The sequence below is a fragment of the Rhinatrema bivittatum genome, chromosome 2 (assembly GCF_901001135.1).
Source record: "Rhinatrema bivittatum chromosome 2, aRhiBiv1.1, whole genome shotgun sequence".
NCBI lineage: Eukaryota > Metazoa > Chordata > Amphibia > Gymnophiona > Rhinatrematidae > Rhinatrema > Rhinatrema bivittatum.
Window position 1 is genome coordinate 659,184,895 of NC_042616.1, and position 20,892 is coordinate 659,205,786.

A 20,892-nucleotide genomic window follows, 5' to 3' on the forward strand; every position below is an offset into this window, starting at 1 on the left:
TCACTGTGGCAGAGCCAGGAGTAGGACCACATAAAATGAACAGAAATAAGATTGGAAGTGAATTAAACCTCAATCGATTTTCAGAAACGTGTGTTCGTGAGGAGCTAAATAACAAAGCAGATAAGGTGATGGAGCTAGATGGGATACATCCAAGGGTACGAAGAGAACTTAGAGGAGTCCTGGCAGCTCTGCTAGTGGACCTTTTCAATGCTTCTTTAGAGTCAGGAATAGTTTTGGAGAACTGGAGACAGACAGATATGCTTCCTATTCACAAAAGTGGAAGCAAGAAGGAGGCTGGGAACTACAGGCCAATTAGTCTGACCTATGTGGTGAGTAAATTAATGGAATTGCTGCTAAAACAGAGAATAGTGCAGTTTCTGGAAACCAAGAAGAAAAGGCAGAGAGAAGAAGAAATTACAGAAAAACAAATACTTCAATTCGGTGTTCACTAAAGACGACCCTGGAGAAGGACCATTCTGGTAGACAAGACCATAGATGAGGATGTGGTAAACAAAACTCTGTTTACAGAATAGAATGTGTGGAAAGAGCTAGGCAAACTAAAAGTGGGCAAAGCCATAGGGTCGGATGAGATACGCTCCAGGATATTGAGAGCGCTCAGAGATATGCTGGTGGGTCCGCTGAAGGATCTGTTCAATAGATCCTTGGAAACAGGAGTGGTGCCGTGGGATTGGAGAAGAGATGTAGTGGTCCTGCTTTACAAGAGAGTGTTAGCAGAGAGAAGGCTGGAAACTGCAGACCAGCAAGCCTCACCTTAGTGGTGGGAAAATTAATGGAGATGCTGCTGAAGGAAAGGATAGTGAACTATCTATAAATGAGTGGGTTGCTGGGCCCAAGGCAGCATAGATTCACCAGGGGAAGGTCCTGTCAGACAAATCTGCTTGATTTTTTTGACTGGATGCCTAGAGAATTGGATCGAGGAAGTGTGCTCGATGTCATCTACTTAGATTGCAGCAAAGCTTTTGAAATGGTCCCGCATAGGAGGCTTGTGAATAAAATAAGAAGCTTGAGAGTGAACACCAAGGTGGTGGCATGGATTACAAACTGGATGACCAATAGGAGACAGTGTGTTAATAGTAAATAGAACCTACTCTGAAGAGAGAAGTGTGTTAAGTGGTATGCCAGAGAGATTGGTATTGGTACTGGTTCTGTATAAGTGAAAGAGAAAAAGCATGTGTATATGTGCGTGATTGAGAGCCTATGTAAGTAAGAGAGAAAAAGCATGTGTATATGTGTGTGATTGAGAGCCAGTATGCGAGAAAGCGCTTGTGTGTGACAGAGAGAGAGGAGAAAGTTGAAAGCAAACCATCCCTCCTCCTGCAAATTCAAAACAACCTCAGGGCACCTGGATATTAAACATTTCCAGGTATGCAGAGCAAAGCATTTTTTTATCCTTATTTTTCATTAGTGGGTCTTTGTGTCTGCTATTTTGAAATATTTTATTGGTGTCTAGAAATTTTTTATGAGTTTTTAATTATTGGATATTCCATTCATCGGCTATTTTGAAATCTGTTCTTTTTGTTAGTATGGTTTTACTGCTATTGATTTTATATTTCTTTATTTGTTTTGAGGACTGGTGAAGTTTCTCTTTTCTCTTTGTTTCACTGCATACAGTCTCTCTGGCTTGTTGCAGTTTCCAGTTCAGTTTTTGTCTGCATATTTCTGGTTATGCTTTATTTTTATTCTTTGTTAGGTGAGGGTCTGCACATGTGACTGAGGTGAGGTATTCTGCTGCACGTAGTTTCTGTGTAGGGCTCTGTAGCAGCTTGGCTTGGTCCATTTTCCTAATAGTTGGTGTATTGGTGTCTTAAGGCCTGGTGTAATATTTTCAGTGTTGCCTTTTCCTAGGTAAGGTGGAAATTGGTGCTGTTTTGGTATGGGATGTTTATTCATGCAATTTCTGTTCCTACAGAGTACTTATCTTTCCCTTGTGTCATTCTTAACAATAAAAATAATACTGGCCTTTATTTTTTATTTCTGTTGTGAATTGAAATGAGCAGTGTGTCACACATGTAAGCATGATCTGTCAGGTGTGTCACAATGGAAAAAAGGTTGAGAACCACTGGTCTAGAGGGTAGCTACTAAAATGGTCAGTGGCTTTGTTCTAAAGCATATGGTAATAGACTTAAAGATATAAAAATGTATACCCCAGTAGAAAGGCAAGATGGGGAAATAAGATAGAGGCATTTAAATATCTCCAAGGTTTCCATGAACAGGAGGCAAGCCTCTTTCAACAGAAAGGAGGTTCTAGAATGAGGGATCACAGGATGAGAGTGAAAGGAGGTAGACTCATACGTAATCTTAGAAAATATTTTTATTTTTACAGAGAGGGTGGTGAATGCATGGAATGGCCTCCCATTGAAGAGGATGAGACAAAAACGGTATCTGAATTCAAGAAAGCATGGGATAAATAGAGGAGATCTCTGAGGGAGTGATGGGAATTGTAAAGCTAAATTAGTTGGGCAAATGGGCAGGCTAAATAGACCATAGTGTCTTTTTCTGCTTTCAAGTTTCTAAAGTTTGCATTTTCAAAACTAGGCACATAGTTTTTCCTTCAAAAACAATCTGCATAAAAAGGAGATGCAAATCTCTGCAGGTACCTTATCTCTAGGTGCTTTCAGCCCTTTGAAAACCAGTGCAAAGCCCGCAAGTAAAAGTATCCATAGGCTTTACATTAAAATGCAGTTCTGAAAATTGCCCCCTAAATGACAGTCATTTAACCCTGCCTAATTTTGAGCAGATATGAAAGGATGTGGTTAGAGAAGTAGAAAATGAAGCCTCGCACAGGCCAATCAATCACTTACTGCTCCAGCAGGTGCCCTCTGCCAAAAGCCCACAGTGAAAAGAATATTAACAACAATGAGCCCCATTTTCAAATGAGGGCTCAGCATCTGATTTAAGGTGCCTTATTTAGAAACTCAGCACTGAATTCTAATATTTGTTATCCCAGCTTGTTCCCGCCCCCTTCCCCACCTATTTTTTTGGTAACTTAATTTAGGCACTTTGTGCTTTAAAGAACTTAAATTTTATGTAGGCGCAAAGCCCATTAAAATGTTTAAATTCAGAAGCATAGGAGCCTTACTCTTAAGGTTAGGTACCTATGTCTTTTAAATATTAGCCTCTATAAGTTTTGAGTTTTGTTAAATTTCTCTCTAAAAGCACAGAAAAATGCATGCGCATATATTGGGCTCATGGAGGCCAATATTCAAAAAATCTACAACAGATAATGTATCCAGCTAAATTTAGCCAGATAATTCAGTGGGATAAAAGTCCCACAGCATATCCATGATTAAAGTTATCTGGCTGTCTTTAAGCCAGATAACATTTAAACCTAATTGGCTATCTTTTGAATATTGTCAGTTAGGTTTTTAAGTTACTAGGCTTCGTGTGGCTGGATAACTTTAGCCGTAACCAGTTATAGTAAGAAAAAAAAATAGCATGTTTAATGCCACAATAGGAAAAAAAAAGCCTACCTCATGGGCCTAGTAGCCCTAATGAAACACCCCCCGCCAGCTATGGCAACTGGCCCTACCAGTCTGAGCATCCACCCCCAACCCTTCTAAAGCCCAAAACCTTTGCTCTCAGGTCAAAATTCTTCAGCCTTTGGAACAATATCTGAGTGTTGACTCTTATCAATCACTGGAGAGAAATGCAACAGGATAATATCTACTCTGTGGGGCTACCTATCTAGCAAGGCTACCAGGTTGTCCTCTAAGCTCTGCTTAGGCCTGAAACCAAACTGGAAGACATCAACATAACAAATCGCATCTGAGAAATCTGACAACTGGCTATAACAAGGTTGATATTCAAAGACTGTTGGAGTTACCTGGACAAAGACTGAGATTTCAAAAGCTTCCCCCCACTAACTTGCTAAATTTTGTCTAAGTTAAAAGAGGCTGTGATGCAAGTGTTTGGGGGCTTTAGCCAGTAAATGCTGGATAAATCTGGTCAGAAAAATGGCTCTCTTGAAGTTACACAGGTAGCTGAATTCCACTCAACAGCTGGACAAAGTTATTTTATTTTATTTATTAACATTTTTTTGCCATCATAACGGTTTACAATAGGATAAAATAACATTATCCAGGTAACTTTCCCACTCACTTACGGGCCGATTCAGTAAAGTCCGCGGGAGAGCTCCCGGCGCGCGCACAGGCCACTCGCCTGTGCACGCGATTCAGTATTTAAATGAGGCCTGGCGGTAGAAATGGGCAAAAGGAGGCGCTAGGGACACTAGCGCGTCCCTAGCGCCTCCTTTTGGCCTGGAGCAGCGGCTGTCAGCTGGTTTGACAGCCGACGCTCAATTTTGCCGGCGTCGATTCTCGAGCCCGCTGACAGCCACGGGCTTGGAAACCGGACGCCGGCAAAATTGAGCGTCCGGTTTTTGACCCGACAGCCGCCGGCCGACTTCAAAATTTTTTTTTTTTTTACTTTTTTTTACCCTTCGGGACCTCCGACTTAATATCGCCATCATATTAAGTCGGAGGGTGCACAGAAAAGCAGTTTTTACTGCTTTTCTGTGCACTTTCCCGGTGCCCGAAGAAATTAGCGCCTAACTTTGGGTAGGCGCTAATTTCTGAAAGTAAAATGTGCGGCTTGGCTGCACATTTTACTTACTGAATCGCGTGCGAATACCTAATAGGGCCATCAACATGCATTTGCATGTTGAGGGCGCTATTAGGTTTGGCGGGTTGGACGCACGTTTCCCTTACCCCTTAATGAATAAGGGGTACGGGAAAATGCGCATCCAATGGCAGGTTAACAGTGCGCTCCATCGGACTGCACTGTACTGTGTCGGCCCGCATGTAAATACACTGAAGTTTGTACCTAAGGAAATGGAAAGTGAAGTAAACAAAGAGTGGAATATAAAAATTAAATAAATAAAATAATGGGACAAGTCCAACAAGTGTCAGCAATATTTAAATCCTGGTTTGTAGCCTGCTACTTTATCCAGACTATTCTTCACTTAAACAGGAGAGAAGGGATAACCATAAAAAAATGTTGAAAGTGTATATATATAATATTTAAAGAGAGGGAGTGATCTGCATATACAGACAGATAATATAAAACACAAACAAAAATTTTAATAATTACTGAAAAATGAACCCCTGGCATAATGAAGATCTGAAGGAAGCAAAAAAAACACCTAAGAAAACTTGAAAAACATTAGTGAAAAAACCCTTAGGGTGAATCACTCAGAAGATTCAAATCACACCTATCTCAATACCAAACCCTAACAAATAAATCAAGAAAATACCACTAAGCTAAACAGATACATGGAGTAATTTTCAACTCAAAACTTCTGTTCGAGACAGAAGTTTTGATTAGACAGTCAAAAGTCTAATCAAAGACCCCTCTTCACTCCAAACATTGAACAATATATTCACAAAAGCTTCTTGTAATGACTATGCAACAGCGTTAACTGACAAAATCCAAAAGCTGAAACAACAAATCACCTTCACCTAAGCTCCTTACACCTCTGATGACATAACTACAAATAATAAATGGTCATCCTCTGACACAGTCTCAAAACTGGAAATAAGCAAAATCATATCAAAATTAAACCCAGCTGTTCATCTCCTTGATTTGATACCAGCCTCCTCGTTAAATCAACCAAACAATAACCCCCACAATCACAACACTTGTCAACCTTGTCTTCACAAAAGGATATATGCCCCTAAGTTTAAAAGTCAATTATAAAACCAATTTTGAAGAATAATGCAGAACACTATGACACTGGGATAACTACCCACCAATCTCTAACCTAACCTTCCTTGCAAAAATTATCGAAAAAGCTTTTCTTTCCCAATTAGAGCCATATCTTGAAGACAAAAAGACCCTATATGCTAACCAATTTGGATTCCAAAAGAATCGCTCAACAAAAACCCTTCTACAATCCATAATGGACTCTATTCTACGAGGCTTCGACTCTAATGAATCATACTGCCTTGTGCTAATCAATTTAACTGCAGCCTTTGACACAGTTGACCATAGTCTGCTATGCCACTAGCTGAGAATCATAGGGATTGATGGAAATGTACTGTTGGGTCACCTCATTCCTCGCTGATAGATCTTTCCAGGTAAAACTAGACAGTCACATATCCGATACACTCCAATGCACAACAGGTGTTCCGCAGGGTTCAGCGCCTTCTGCTGCCTTTGTGCAAACTACTAACAGACCTTGGATTAAGCTTCTTTCTATATGCTGATGATCTGCAATTCTATATCCCCCTATCTAATTCATTTGAGAAAACAACATCACTCATATCTGAATACATGAACACAATAAAAGAAGAACTTGCACAACTGAAACTCTCATTGAACCAGAAAAAAACAAAATAATTTGGTTGAGCCGAAATCAACCAAAATATATTCCACCAGGTATTGAACTTGGAAATCACCAATTAATCCCAGCAACTCAAGTTAGCAATCTAGGGGTCCAGATCAATGAAACTTTAACTATGAAATCCCACATTCGCAAACTAATCAAATCTGGTTTCTACAAACTGCAAATCCTGAGCCGTATGAAACCTCTACTAAACACTACAGATTTCAGAACAGTCTTGCAATCTCTAATTTTCTCAAACCTGGATTATTGTAATTCCCTACTTCTAGGTCTTCCGTCTAGCTACTTAAAACCACTACAACTACTGAAAAATGCTACAGCCAGACTTCTGACTGGAGTAAGGAAATACGACCAAATCACGCAAACTCTGGCTTCCTGTTCAATCAAGAATATTATACAAAGTCCTAACAATAATATTCGGCAACATTGATACAAGCAACGACCTGATGGGAATAACATTTAATCCACATATTCCCACATGTACGCTTAGAAGTATGAATAAAGGCCTTCTTGAAATCCCAACCATAAGAGATTCTCATCTAACTCAAACTAGAGATAGAGCGTTACCAATTGCTGGCCAAAGCTTTGGAACTCCATGCCAGGGAATCTTCGAACAACAGACATTAACGGCTCGATACAGTAAGGCTGCGGTAAAAACAGTGCGGCAGTGTCAGGCGCACCCTTCCTCCCCGCACGCACAGTTCTCTTCACTAACTCCCCGATACTCTCCTCTAATCGCATGCAAATGCATGCCGCGGCTGTGAAGCGTTAGGGAAGGGTTATGCCCGCGCAACCCATTTTACTGTATAGGCGCTGTAACAGCGCCTATACAGTAACCTGGATGCGCTGGTACCTGTCATTTCAAATGACAGGTACCACACCCCGTGACGCCAAACGTCGTGACGTCACGTCTTCAGCGGCCAATTGCACGATTTTCCCGTGCAGGCGGCCATCTTTATTTTGCCACCTACCTGCCTGCCCGATCGAACACGCTGCCGCTACTCGCTCCCCGGATCTCGCTGCCACCCCTGGATCCTGCTGCCGCTGCCCCCCCGGACCCCGCTGCCGCTGCCCCCCCCTGGACCCCGCTGCTGCCTACCCGCCGCTCCCGGATCCTGCTGCCACCCCCCCCCCCCCCCCCCGCTGCCGACCCGCCCGTGCGATTTTGGCGCTCATCCAGGCAGGGGAGGGAGGGAGGAAGGGACTACCGGATGCCGCTGATGGCTGCCCGCCGCCCACCGGCCGCCTGGACCCACGGCCCTCCGACAGGTATTTAAAATTGTTTTATTTTTTTATATAACACACAGGTTTTTTGTTTTTAACACTTTTTACACTTACCATAGCAGGCCCGAGCCTTGCTACTTTTTCGTTTGTTTTTTTTTTGCTTCGGGAGAAGGGGACCGGACGGGGCTGCAGGAGACCGGACGGGACCAGGGCGGGTAAGCAATGTTTTTACACTACACTACACTACACTAACTCCTACTAGGGGGAGGCGGTAAACTAGCAGGTTAAGGCCGCGGCAGAACAGCGGGTTACGGAGGAGATAATATCAGCGCCCGTTACAGTATCGCAGGGGAATAGCTAATTCCTTCATTATACAGCTTTTTCGTTCATTTACATGCTGGGTGCGGAAAGGGTTTAGGAAGCGCTAAGGACGCGTGAAACTGGAGACTGTATCGCTGGATGGCCTTACTCGTCTGTATTGTGCGCTCCCAGCACGTTACAGACCGGGAATCTTTAACTCAACGTTACTGTATCGACCTGTAAGAAATTTAAAAAAGACCTGAAAACTTGGCTATTCAATTGTGCCTACTGTTTGACTGATACATCTAATCCGCCTTAACTCTAATAACCAATATGTCCTGAACTCTACCAACCCGTTATCCTCAACCTCCCTATAATCTGGTTCGCCCAATTCCCCCAGACTCCGATGTCCAGAATATGTCCCAAACATTACCCCACTACTATCAACCCTTCCTATAATCTGGTTATGTTTGCTCTGTATGTGTTTATCTTTATAGTAATCCCCTAGTTTTAGATTGTTTCCCCAGTTTATCTCCGAAGTGTATGCCTACTTCTCTAGTCAGTTTATTTTCCCTGTTTTAACTCCGCTGGGTATGCTTCCATAACTCAGCGTCTGAGTGTCAAACCGTTGTGAACTAGTGATTCTCACATGGAACGATGATATATAAAACAAATAAATATATACACATAACCACAAACAAGTATTATAATTAACTCATTCACAATTTGGTCAAAGCTCAGCAGGATTAAATTACTTTTTTTTTAAATTTAGATCCTAATTCTAGTTTTCACTACTTATTAAGGGATCTAAGAGCCTCTTAGTCTTCCCCCATGGTTTATCTGCTCAGGAGGAAGTTCCTTATTTCCTTTCAGGCCAGTTCTGTAAGGTGTGCTCCGCCGTGTTCACTGTTTATTTAACATGCGTTTGGCAGCATGTTTTCAATGCGCCTCTATTGCCCCTTATGCTGTAAAGGGTTTAGCGCCTCGAAAACACGAGGCCAAACCCCCTAGAAACTAATAGCGCTCATCACATGTAAATGCATGTTGATGAGGCTATTTATTACTTAGTCACCCGGGATTCTGAAAGTAAAATGTGCAGTCACGCACATTTTACTCTTATAAATTAACACCTGCCAAAAAAGTGTACAGAAAAGCAGAAAATACAGTTTTTTCTGTACACCCTCGACTTAATATGCTAGCGATATTAAGTTGGAGGAACCAAAAGTGTTAAAAAAAAAATTGTGCAGGCCGGTCCGGTTAGGAGAACAGATGCTCAGTTTTATCGGCGTCCATTTACCTAATCGATCGCTGTCAGCGGGTTCGGAAAATCGACGCTCATAAGATTGAACGTGGGTTTCCGGAACTCGCTGACAGAGCCAACTCTTCTGGGCCAAGGAAGCGCTTGGGGCACCTAATCGTCCCTAGCGCCTCCATTAAGCGTGACCCCTCATTTAAATATAGGATGGCGTGCCCAAGAGAGGTGACTGGGCGCGCATTGGGAGAGCGGGCGCTGAACATGGAGCGTCCGTTCTCCCGCGATCCTTACGGAATCAGCCTGTTTCTCCGGTGGAAGGGTGCAGCGGCAGATAGTCTGGATGAAACACATCACATCTCCCGCCCCCCTCCCGAGTTCCTAATGGGTCCCTTCTCTCAGTCTGTGACTCTGTGAGGGGGCTGGGGGCGGGGAGCGAGATCTGGTTCGGTCTGTGTATCAGGAGGTCAATCTGCCTGCGGAGCGGAGGGGGCAGAGAGGAGGCTCTAGTTCTGTCCGCGTATTTCTCAGAGCCTCAGTGTCTACATTTTGGGGGGTGTATGGATCGGGCTCTAGCCGGTCGGTACCTGTTCGGTGGTGGCGGAAGGTCCGTTCGAGGCGCCACGCGCGGGCTCTCCGTCCCGCATGTTACCATGGAGACGCGAAGCTACAAAGACAGCCGGAAGCGTGGTGCGCCACGTGCTGCTGACTCAAGGGCAGGGGGCGGGGCATGTCATAGGAAGAAAGCCCCACCGAGCCGGTTTCTTTGGAATATCCTACTCAATGGAGGTTGCAGAATTAATTGGAGGATGGGCTGTGTCTTTAGAAAGCTGGTGAGGGCAGTTACTTAAAAACAAATTTTAGGAGTCACACAGAAAAGCCGTTAGGAAGGTTTTTCCTCCTGGCCTATGCGACATTGTGCTACCTCGAAGTGGGGGGGGGGGGTGGCGGTGAGACTGCCGCTTCAGGCGGCAGAATTTTGAAGAGGCAAAAAGTTCCCCTTCAAAATACTTCCCAGCCCCCGCGACTCCCGAAAACCCCTGGTGGTCCAGCGGGGCCACGAGAGCAATCTGCCGCTCCCGGGCTGTCGGCTGCCCCTAACCAAAATGGCGCCGGTAGCCTTTAGCGCCTACCATGGGACAGGGGCTTCCGCCGGCGCCATTTTGGTTAGGGGCACCCGACGCCTGGGAGCGGCAGATTGCTGCCGGGGCCCCGCTGGACCACCAGGGGTTTTCGAGTGTCTTGGGGGAGCTGAGCAGAACTTTGAAGAGACACTTTTTACCTCTTCAAAATTCTGACACCTGAAGCGAAGGGTTCGCTATGCCCAGAAAGGCCCTAGAGAGTTGCTATGAGATGCTGAGCTGAATCTGGATATCAAGCAGTGGTGACTTCGTTACACACCTGATAAAAGTCTGAAGGCAGACTGCTTGGGAAACACGGATCTAGGGTAACGTTTTTCAAATGTGGCCAACAACATTTTTAGGGCAGGTGCAAGAGGAATTAGGCATCTTTTACCTTGCGCTGCCCCCCGGTCTCAGCCCCTACTCTAGGGGAAGGGACCACATGCCGCTGCGCCCCCACCCCCTGCATCACCCACCCAAATTTAAATAAATAACTCCTCCACCCTGCCAACCTCTGTTTCATGGTAGGGATTAAAAGCCACCAGTGTCATTTTGGTTAGTGGCAGCCGACGGCTCAGGCGCTGCAGATCCTGGGCCCCCGCTGGACCACAGGGGGTTTTCGTGAGCACGGGTGGATTGCAGGAAATTAGCCCAGGGGATTTTTTTCAAAACCTTCCACACAGTATCTGATTCCCTCGTGCACTTTCTCTGCAGCATGCAGAAGCATAGCGAGCGTCTCCGGCACCCGGGACCAATTTATGTATATTAAAATCTTATATTCCGCAACTTCCTTTCACAAAATGTGTTCAGTGTTGTCTCCCCTGTGGGGCCCCCCTTATCAACCGCCAGCGCATCACCACAGGGCACCACTGCGTGAGGTCTCCACTAGGGAGGGATGGGAACCCCATCAACGCATCACCATATGGCACTGCCATGTAGGGCCAGTGTTTAAACTTTTCTGCAGCCCTGTATAAACCATTACTGTGCTGGCCCCTCCTCATTCTGTTTTCTTTTTTTAACAAATTTATATTCTTTTACTAATCAGGGTTAGTGCAAGGGTATTAGGCTCCCTAAGTGAATTTTTACAGCTTTGGCTCAGTCTTCCCCCTATCACGGCCCTCTCCAAATACAATTTCAAATTATGCGTTTATAATAAATTATTTTACATGGCTGGGAGATCCAAGATGGCGGATTGATAGTCGGTGGCATGGCGTGATGTGACGATTTATCGGGCGATTGCCTTAAAAATATTACTTGCTTACATTTCTTTCTGAATGGGCAGAAAGCGGAAACGGAGGTCAGGGCCATTCCCTGCGACCCCTCCGACAATTCCCCTGTTGGGCCCAATGGATGCAGCCCAGTGTCGAGGATCCAGCCGCTGGAGGGAGTGGGAGGGGAATTGGAACTCCCCTCTCTCCCTGGCTCTCTATCACCTTTGAGCCCCATTGAGGGAACACCGCCCGGTAATCCTGTAGCCGTTAGAGTTGTCCAAGAGTCGGGGGAGATGTTAGGCCTGGGAACAGGCATGCCGAATCCTGCGGGGAACGACGGGGCAATGGCGGCAGTTGTATGTCCAGGTTTCAATTGAGGACAGCCGGGTAAGGGCACTTTCCAAGATGTTAGACCAGGAGGTTCTGAGAGCAGTAGTAATGTTATTGAAATTTCACCGCTAATACCATCTTTAATGCTACCTGCTCTGCAGAGACCTTCAGTTTTCTCGCTGGAGACTATTTGGGAAGGCCTGCTGCTCCATGCCGATCTAAGCGGCAGGTCCGAAAGGGCTCAGAATGGTCTGAGGACCATTCACATTCCAACATCTTCATGTTGTTGGCCTTGGGAGCTTGCAGGCCTGTCAGAGGGTAAGACCGTCAGCCATGCTGGAGCATGCCGTCAACCCTCGGTTCGGCCCTGGATCCGTCTGGGGTTGGGCTGAGGCCCAAGGGCACACAAAAACACCCCGTTATGTAACAGGAAAAAGTAATGACCAAAATAGCAGAAGAACTTTGTCTGATACAGACAAAAACAAATCGATAAAGAAAAACACAATCATAAGAAGTCTAACCCATGGTACAATAAAGAACTTAGAAACGCAAAAGATAAACTTAAGAAAACTTGAAAAATTATGGTGGAAGATATAAAACCTCACTTGCAATATACCGCAAACCAACCAAAAAAAAAAAAAAAGAGTTCTATGCAAATCAAATCCATGGCGTGATGTTCAATTCAAAATTGTCAAATCTCATAAAGGACCCAACTTCAGATACAGCAAGGAACCATTGCGTCACAAAAAAATCTTGCATGAATATGCAGCAGCAGCACTAATTTATCAGTTTGATAAAAAATACAATTCTCTATCAGCAACATACCAATTATTGATGAAAACATAAATAAATGTATGTGGGCAACTTTCGATAGGGTATCCAAAATGGAAATAAAATAATTAACCTAAAGCCTGCTTTACATCCAAATAATCCAATACCAGCTAAAAGTCACTAAAGCTAATACACCTTGAAATAACACCTACAGTCTCAACTCTGGTTAACCTCTCTTTATCTGAAGGATTCATAACACAGACTGAAGCAAGCAGTAATAAAACCAACCATGAAAAACAAATCTGGTAAATTCAATGATTGGGATAACTATAGACCAATATCAAATCTTAGCAAATTCTTAGCAAAATTATCGAAAAAGCAGTGCTCACACAACTTACTAATTACTTAGATGACAAAAACATTCTTTATCCAAATCAATTTGGATTTAGGAAAAACCACTCTACGGAAACTCTTACTTTCACTGACTAACTCAGTACTAAAAGGATTTGAAACTAACGAATCATACTGCCTGGTTCTAATTGATTTAGAAGCTGCTTTTAATACAGTTGATCATACAATCCTTTGCCAGCAGATGAAAAATAGGGATAGATGGAATAGTGCTAAAATGGTTTACACCTTTCCTAGAGAATAGAACTTTCAAAGTAAAATTCAACAACCATTTATCAGATACTTTCCAATGTAATACTGGTGTACCACAAGGATCAGCTCTATCAGCAACACTATTTAATATTTATATGCAAACTACTATCTGATATTGGATTAAAATTCTTTCTATATGCAGACAATTTACAATTCTATATCCCCTATCTAAATCATTGGATAGCACGACATCTATATTAAAAAAAACTATATGATGACAATTCAAGAAAAATTATCACAACTAAAACTTATATTAAATACCAAAAAAACCTGAAATCATCTGAATAAACAGAAACCCTCAAATACTAATACTGCTTGCTTTTGAAATGGAAAACTACAGAATTAATCCATCAAAACAAGTAAGAAACCTAGGAGTACATCTGGATGAAAACTAAAGTATGAAAAATCATAGAAGTAATTTAATCAAATCTGGCTACAACAAACAGGATACTGAGCTGATTGAAACCATTACTAACAACAACAGACTTCTGCACTGTATTACAAACCTTAATATTTTCTAACCTTGATTACTGTAATTAATTACTGCTATGGTTTCCAGCGAGTAACCTAAAACCACTTCAACTACTATAAAACGCTGCTGCAAGACTTTTAACAGGAATTAAGAAATATGACCATATCTCACCAATATTAATGGCACTACTCTGGCTACCTATCCAGTCTCGAATCCACTATAAAATATTAACAATAATATTCACAGCTTTTAAATAATGACAATAGCAAATTACTAGAAGTGACACCCCAACAACACAACCCCATTCGACAGCTGAGATCGCAAAACAAAGGCCTCTTAAAAATCCCTACAATAAGAGACACTCATTTGACTCAAACAAGAGACAGGCTGTTATCTGTAGCTGGCCCTAAACTCTGGAATTCCATGCCAAAAGAACTAAGAACAACATTGGATAGAAAGAACTTCAAACGTGACCTGAAAACTTGGCTCTTTAAAAATGCCTATAACTTAACATAGCCTTAGCATTCAGATAACCCACTTGATAAATAAGAAGCTCTGGAAAATATTCCTCTGGAATTGTTTATATGTTATTAATAATCCTTTATTTTATATGTGAGTTTACATTGTATGTTAATTTATTTATGAATATTTTTATGTAAACCGTTATGATCTTGTGAACTTCCCTTGGAATGACAGTATATAAAACATTTAAATAAATAAATTAATATTTTCAAACTACTGACAAATAGAATAACTTCTATTAATTGAAGTCATATTCATGTAAAGTTTCCCAAGCAACAATAAAATATTTCAAAACAGCACACACATCAAATAACACCCAATAATTAAAACTAATAAGGATTAAAAAAAAAAAAAAAAGCCACTGCTGTCCATACATGGGAGCTCTTGATTTTCAGTGACCCTGAGATTGTCGGGGACTAGGGGGATACACAGACTTTATCCCCTCTCACACACACACATGTTCATTCTCTCTCACACATACACTGTCACAAACACATACATACATGCTCTCATACAAATGCACACACAGGCTCTAAGACCCTCTCCACCCCCCGACAAAAGCTCTTACCCAGATTCCCTCATATACACACACAGGCTGTCACCTACACAGACCCTCAGGCAGACACCCATTCATTCTCATACACAGACCTCCAGGAAAGCACATACACACAGGCCCCCAGGTAGGCATCTCTCTCTCTCACACTCACATACATAGACCCCCCGGTAGGTATCCATTCTCTCTCTCACACACACAGACCCTCAGGCAGGCACCTATTCTCTCCCATACACAAACAGACAGACCCCCAAGCAAGTCTTCTGCCGTAAATGGGATGGGCTCTGCTTGCAGCCGCCAGATATCGCCGCTGCCAGTGGCCACGGGTCAGAGTCTTTCAATGGCAACACACCCCCCCCCCCCCCGGCTGTCATCTGGGTGTACTGCCCCCTTGCCCCCCTCCTCCTTAGTATGTCACTGATCATGCATGCATCTTCTTCCTAGCTCCAGCATGAGTGAGCCCTAGAGTATGGTAATTAATGGACAGCATGTAGGGCATGGATACCCAGATCAGACAGTGTACACTGTACCTCCTCATCTTCCCCTTACTGAGCTTCCTCTTTTGAGTCCTTACAGCCTTTCTCTGATTCCTAGGCTGAGTGATATAGGGAGCACACACTCTGGGGTAGATCTTAAAAACATATGCGCGCGCACGTACTTTTGTTCGCGCACCAAAAGTACAAAAGTACACTGGATTTTATAAGATACGCGCGTAGCCTATAAAATCCGAGGTCGGCGGTCCCTCCGAGGCCGCTCCAATTTCGGAGCGGCCTCGGAGGGAACTTTCCTTCGCCCTCCCCCCCCACCTTTCCCTCCCTTTCCCTACCTACCCCCCCCCCCCCCCGGCCCTATCTAAACCCCCCCCTTAACTTTGTTGGCAGATTTACGCCTGCTGAAAACAGATGTAAATCTGCGCGCGCCAGAAGACTGCTGGCGCGCCATCACCCGACCCAGGGGCTGGTCCGGAGGCCTCGAGCACGCCCCCGGGCCGGCGCCAAGCCCCCAGGCCCGCCCCCCGAAACGCCACGTCACGCCCCCGAAACATCGCGTCATTCCGCAACGCCCCCCAGCGCGTCCCGGGGCTCTGCGCGCGCCGGCGGCCTATGCAAAATAGGTGCGCCGGCGCATGAGGGCCCTGCGCGCGTAAATCCGGCCGGATTTACGCACGCAGGGCATTTAAAATCCGCCCCTCTAGTTGTGACTTTCTCTGGGTGTTGGGAGCAGCAGCAGTGTAGGAGCTCTGGCAGTCTCATGTGGCAACTCAAGGTAACTAACTGAACCAGATGTCCACAGCACACTGTTTATTCCTCTCGCACACTTGTATATAGAGGAAACTGACCCATTGTGATGACTTTGTGTATTTACATAAGAACATAAGATATGCCATATTGGGTCAGATCAAGGGTCCATCAAGCCCAGTATCCTGTTTCCAGTAGTGGCCAATCCAAGTCACAAGTACCTGGCAAATTCCCAAACATTAAATAAATCTCAAGCTACTATTGCTTCTTAATTAATAGCAGTTTATGGATTTTTCCTCTAGGAACTTATCCAAACTTTTTTTAAACCCAGTTACAATAACTGCTGTAACCACATCCTCTGGCAATGAATTCCAGAACTTAACTATGTGCTGAGTGAAAAATAATTTTCTTCTATTCATTTTAAATGAGCTACTTGCTAACTTCATGGCGTGTGCCCTAGTCCTTCTATTATCTGAGAGAGTAAATAACTGATTTACATTAACTTTTTCAAGTCCTTTAATGATTTTGTAGACCTCTATCATGTTCCCCATCAGTCGTCTATTCTCCAAACTAAATAGCCCTAACTTCTTTAGCCTTTCCTGATACGTGGCATGGAATGGCTGCCCTATCATTTTGGTTGCCCTTCTCTGCACTTTCTCCAGTGCAACTATATCTTTTTTGAGATGTGGCGACCAGAATTGCACACAGTCTCAACCATGGAGCGATACAGAGGCATTATGACATCCATCATTTTATTTACCATTCCCTTCATAATTCCTAACATTCTGTTTGCTTTTTTGATCACTTCAGCACACTGAGCTGATGATTTCAATGTATTATTCACTATGACGCCTAGATCTCTTTCCTCAGTGATAACTCCTAAGATAGAACCTAACATTGTGCAACTACAACAAGGGTTATTTTTCCCTATATGCATCACTTTGCACTTGTCCACATTAAATTTCATCTGCCATTTGGAAGCCCAATCTTCCAGTCTCAAAAGGTCCTCCTGCAATTTATCACAATCCACTTGAGATTTAACTACTCTGCATAATTTTGTGTCATCCACAAATTTGATGACCTCACTCATTGTACCTCTTTCCAGATCATATATATATATATATATATATATATATATATATATATATATATATATATATATATATATATATATATATATATATATATTACAAAGCACCGGTCCAAGTACAGAACCCTGAGGCACTCCACTGTTTACCTTTTTCCACTGTGAAAACAGGCCATTTAATCCTACTCTGTTTCCTGTCTTTTAATCAGTTTGAAATCCACAAAAGGTCATCGCCTCCTATCCAATGACTTTTTAGTTTTCTTAGAAGCCTCTCATGTGGGACTTTGTCGAACACCTTGTGAAAATCCAAATATTCCACATCTACCCAATCACCTTTGTCCACATGTTTATTCACCCCTTCAAAAAAATGTAGATTTGTGAGCAAGACTTCCCTTGGGTAAATCCATTCTGGCTGTGTCCCATTACACCGTGACTATCTATATGTTCTGTGATTTTATTCTTTATAATAGTTTCTACTATTTTTCCCCGACCCTGAAGTCAGGCTCACTGGTCTATAGTTACCAAGATCACCCCTGGAGCCCTTTTTAGTTGTTAAGGTTTTTATTGTTTTATAAAGGACAACCAAACGCATGACAGCAGGGTGTGACTCTGAACCACCGCTGCCATAAGTGTAACAAAATGCAATCCATCCTGAAACAATCTTCCCCTTCCCCCTATCCCCTCCCCCCCACACACACACCAATCCCAACAACTCAACCAACATGCACTCGCTGCAAGTTTTCAGTCAATGTATCTGTCCAAGTTATGCACCAAGGTCCATGCTGTGCATTCCGTTTCTCAAAAAAACAAAACAATCAATCATTCAAAATTAAACTCCTGAAGCGATGTGGTAGTGCCTGAAGATAAGCGTCCCAAACCTCAAGGAATCTTCTTTGCTTCTGTGGGGTGGAGTGGGATCCCAGATCCTCCATGCATAACAAGTGATGTAAATGATTGCGCCATGTCCAAAATGAGGGAGACTCGCTACGCCTCCAATGTAACAAAATAACCTTTTTTCCCACCAAGCATGCCTTCAAAATAAACACTCGACATCCTTTCTTTCTCACTGGTAATTTTGGTAAACAGCCAAACAATAGGGCCAGGGGAGTTACTGGTAGACGGATATCCAACAGTGTCATAAGATAGCGAGCAATACGCCCCCAAAACTGTCGTATAGGTGGGCAGGCCCAAAAAGAATGAGATATCGTGCCCACAGCGCTGTTACATTTAGTACAGAGATCAGAGTTTACGAGTTTTATATTACAGGCGACCTGTGCGGACGCATAAGCTTGTCGGAGAAATTTAAATTGCATTTCCCTATAATACATACTTTCTGTGATATGAGAAATACTTCGAAAGCATGCTCGGAGGATAGATATCGTCTTCACAAACAAACCATCCTTATTCCAACGGTCCGTCAAAAGTTGGTAATGATCCAGCACAGAGTATTTAACAAGAGTTTTATGATACCGAGACACTGAGAGGGCTTTATTGCTTTCAAACATAAAGAGGTCCGCCAAGGAATGGAATACTTTGGGATCCAAAGTATCGGCGGGCAGAGAACGTATGTAATGTTGGGCTTGCATGTACGGGAAAACCTGGGTTGAGCTCACCTGATGTATTGTCTGCAGCTCAAAAAAAAATAACATCTTCCCTTCCCCATTTAATAAATGTCCGAATTGTGTTACGCCCTTTTGTCTCCAAAGATGAAATCCTGCTGTCTGGGTACCTGGGGGAAAGTCCAAGTTGCCTTGTAACGGTAGTAAGTATGCACTCTCCCGAGAAATTCCCATAAGCTTCGTTACCGCTATCCAAGTCTTTCTCATAGGTACTATTCACGGGGAGTGCAGAGAAGAAGACTTAGATTGCAATACATATTTTAAATCCAAGGGAGCTACCAGGGCTTGTTCAGCTGGAACTTGAACAAAGTTGAATTGATCTAGCAGCCAATCTCGTATGATTCTGAGGTTGCCAGCCAGATTATACAGTCCTAGATCTGGGACCCCCAAGCCTCCTTCCCCCCAACGAGCCCGGAGAGTGGACGGCGGAACACGAGGTTTACCGCCTCGCCAAAGAAATAGCCGAAGCTCTTTATCCAATTGGGACAAATCCTTACGCTCAAGATAAACTGGCAAATTAGATAGGACATAGAGCCATTTTGGCAACAGGATCATCTTGAACAGATTGATTCGTCCATTTAATGACAGCGGTAAACCTTTCCATGTGCGGAGTTTCTCTGCTGTATAAGATAACAGGGGTGGGATATTAACCCCATATAAATTGGTAGGAGATGGAGAAATATACACCCCTAAATATCGGATCAGTTCCGTAGTCCATTGCAAAGGAAAAGAGCCAGTCCACTGCTCTCTGAGTGTATCTGGAAATGCGAATGCCATTGACTTATCAGTGTTTAAGCGGAACCCCGCAAAACTACCAAAATCTTCAATCAGCTGTAATAACACTGGAAGGGACCTTTCAGGTTCGGTAAGAAACACCGCTATGTCATCAGCAAAAGCTGCGTATTTGAATATCTCCTGTTGCATCCGGACCCCACGTATGGCAGGTGTTTGCTGGATCGCCAAGAGAAGGGGCACTAGTTGTAGTAAGAATAATAGGGGAGATAGTGGACACCCTTGCCGTGTACCTTGCACCACCTGAAATATCTCAGATTGGGATCCATTCCCTAGTATCAAGGCCATGGGTTCATGGTACAATAGCTGAAGTGTGTCAAGAAAAAACCCAGTAAAACCCATAACTTTTAAAACATGGAAAAGGTAGTCCCACTCCACCCTATCAAACGCTTTTTTTGCGTCAAAGCTAATCAGTAAATAGGGGGACTCCATGTGTTGACTCATGGCCATGGCCGCTAATAGCTTCCTAATATTGGTGAGAGCATATCTTCCTTGTACAAAACCCACCTGTCCAGAAGGGATTAAAGAAGGTATTACCTGTGCCAGGCGTTCAGCCATAATCCAGGCCAACAATTTCTGATCTGCATTAAGCAGCGATATTGGTCGATACGCAGTCAGAGATTGTGAATCCTTCCCCGGTTTAGCAATTAAAGTAATATGGGCCACATTGGTATGTGCTGGGTATGTTCCTGAGTGAATGAGTGCAGTAAAGGTGCTGGCTAGCACAGATCCCAGAGAATCCACTAAACATTTGTAAAATTCGGAGGTAAATCCATCAGGTCCGGGAGCCTTGAAACGTTTGGCCTGATGAATGGCTAAGCGGACTTCCTCAGCTGTCAGGGGTCTATTCAACCACTCTTTCTGATCCAATTGCAGGTGTGGCAATGCTATCTTATCACAAAATTGATCACACACCTCTGGGTGCCACCCCTCTGATGTGTAAAGATTCTGATAGAAATGTTTAAATTGGGTCAGGATACTCTCAGTGTCAGTTACTAGTCGCCCTGCATCAGTGCGAACCACGGCAATATGACGAGATCTGCGAAACGCCTTAAGGAGATTGGCCATGAGTTTCCCTGACTTATTACTATATTTGTATAACTGGAATTGATATTTCAAGACGCTCTTTTTCGCTCTTTGGTGTAAAAGAGTGTTCAGTGCCCCCTGTAGAACCCTGTAACTTTCTCTAGCTGGACCATCATTATGACTAGTCAGCCTGCTTTTGGCTGTCCTCAATTGTGAACTTAAAGTGAGAATTCGTTTATCTATGGTTTTTATCTGATGAGCTACATAAGCAATGATGTCTCCCCTGAGCACCGCTTTAGCGGTATACCAAAATAGTACAGGATCTTGGGTATGAGAAGAATTCAAGCGGGAAT

The 20,892-nt window shown here is 43.5% G+C and overlaps 1 protein-coding gene across 1 annotated transcript in view; it reads right to left on the bottom strand.

Annotated features, from left to right (window-relative positions):
- PPP1R42 (protein phosphatase 1 regulatory subunit 42) overlaps positions 1-9,823 on the bottom strand; it is a 231,902-nt gene extending 222,079 nt beyond the window's left edge. Inside the window, 1 exon segment of the mRNA XM_029591417.1 lies at positions 9,725-9,823. The gene's annotated coding sequence lies outside the window, so the exon portion shown is untranslated.
- Between the last annotated feature and the right edge of the window lie 11,069 nt (positions 9,824-20,892).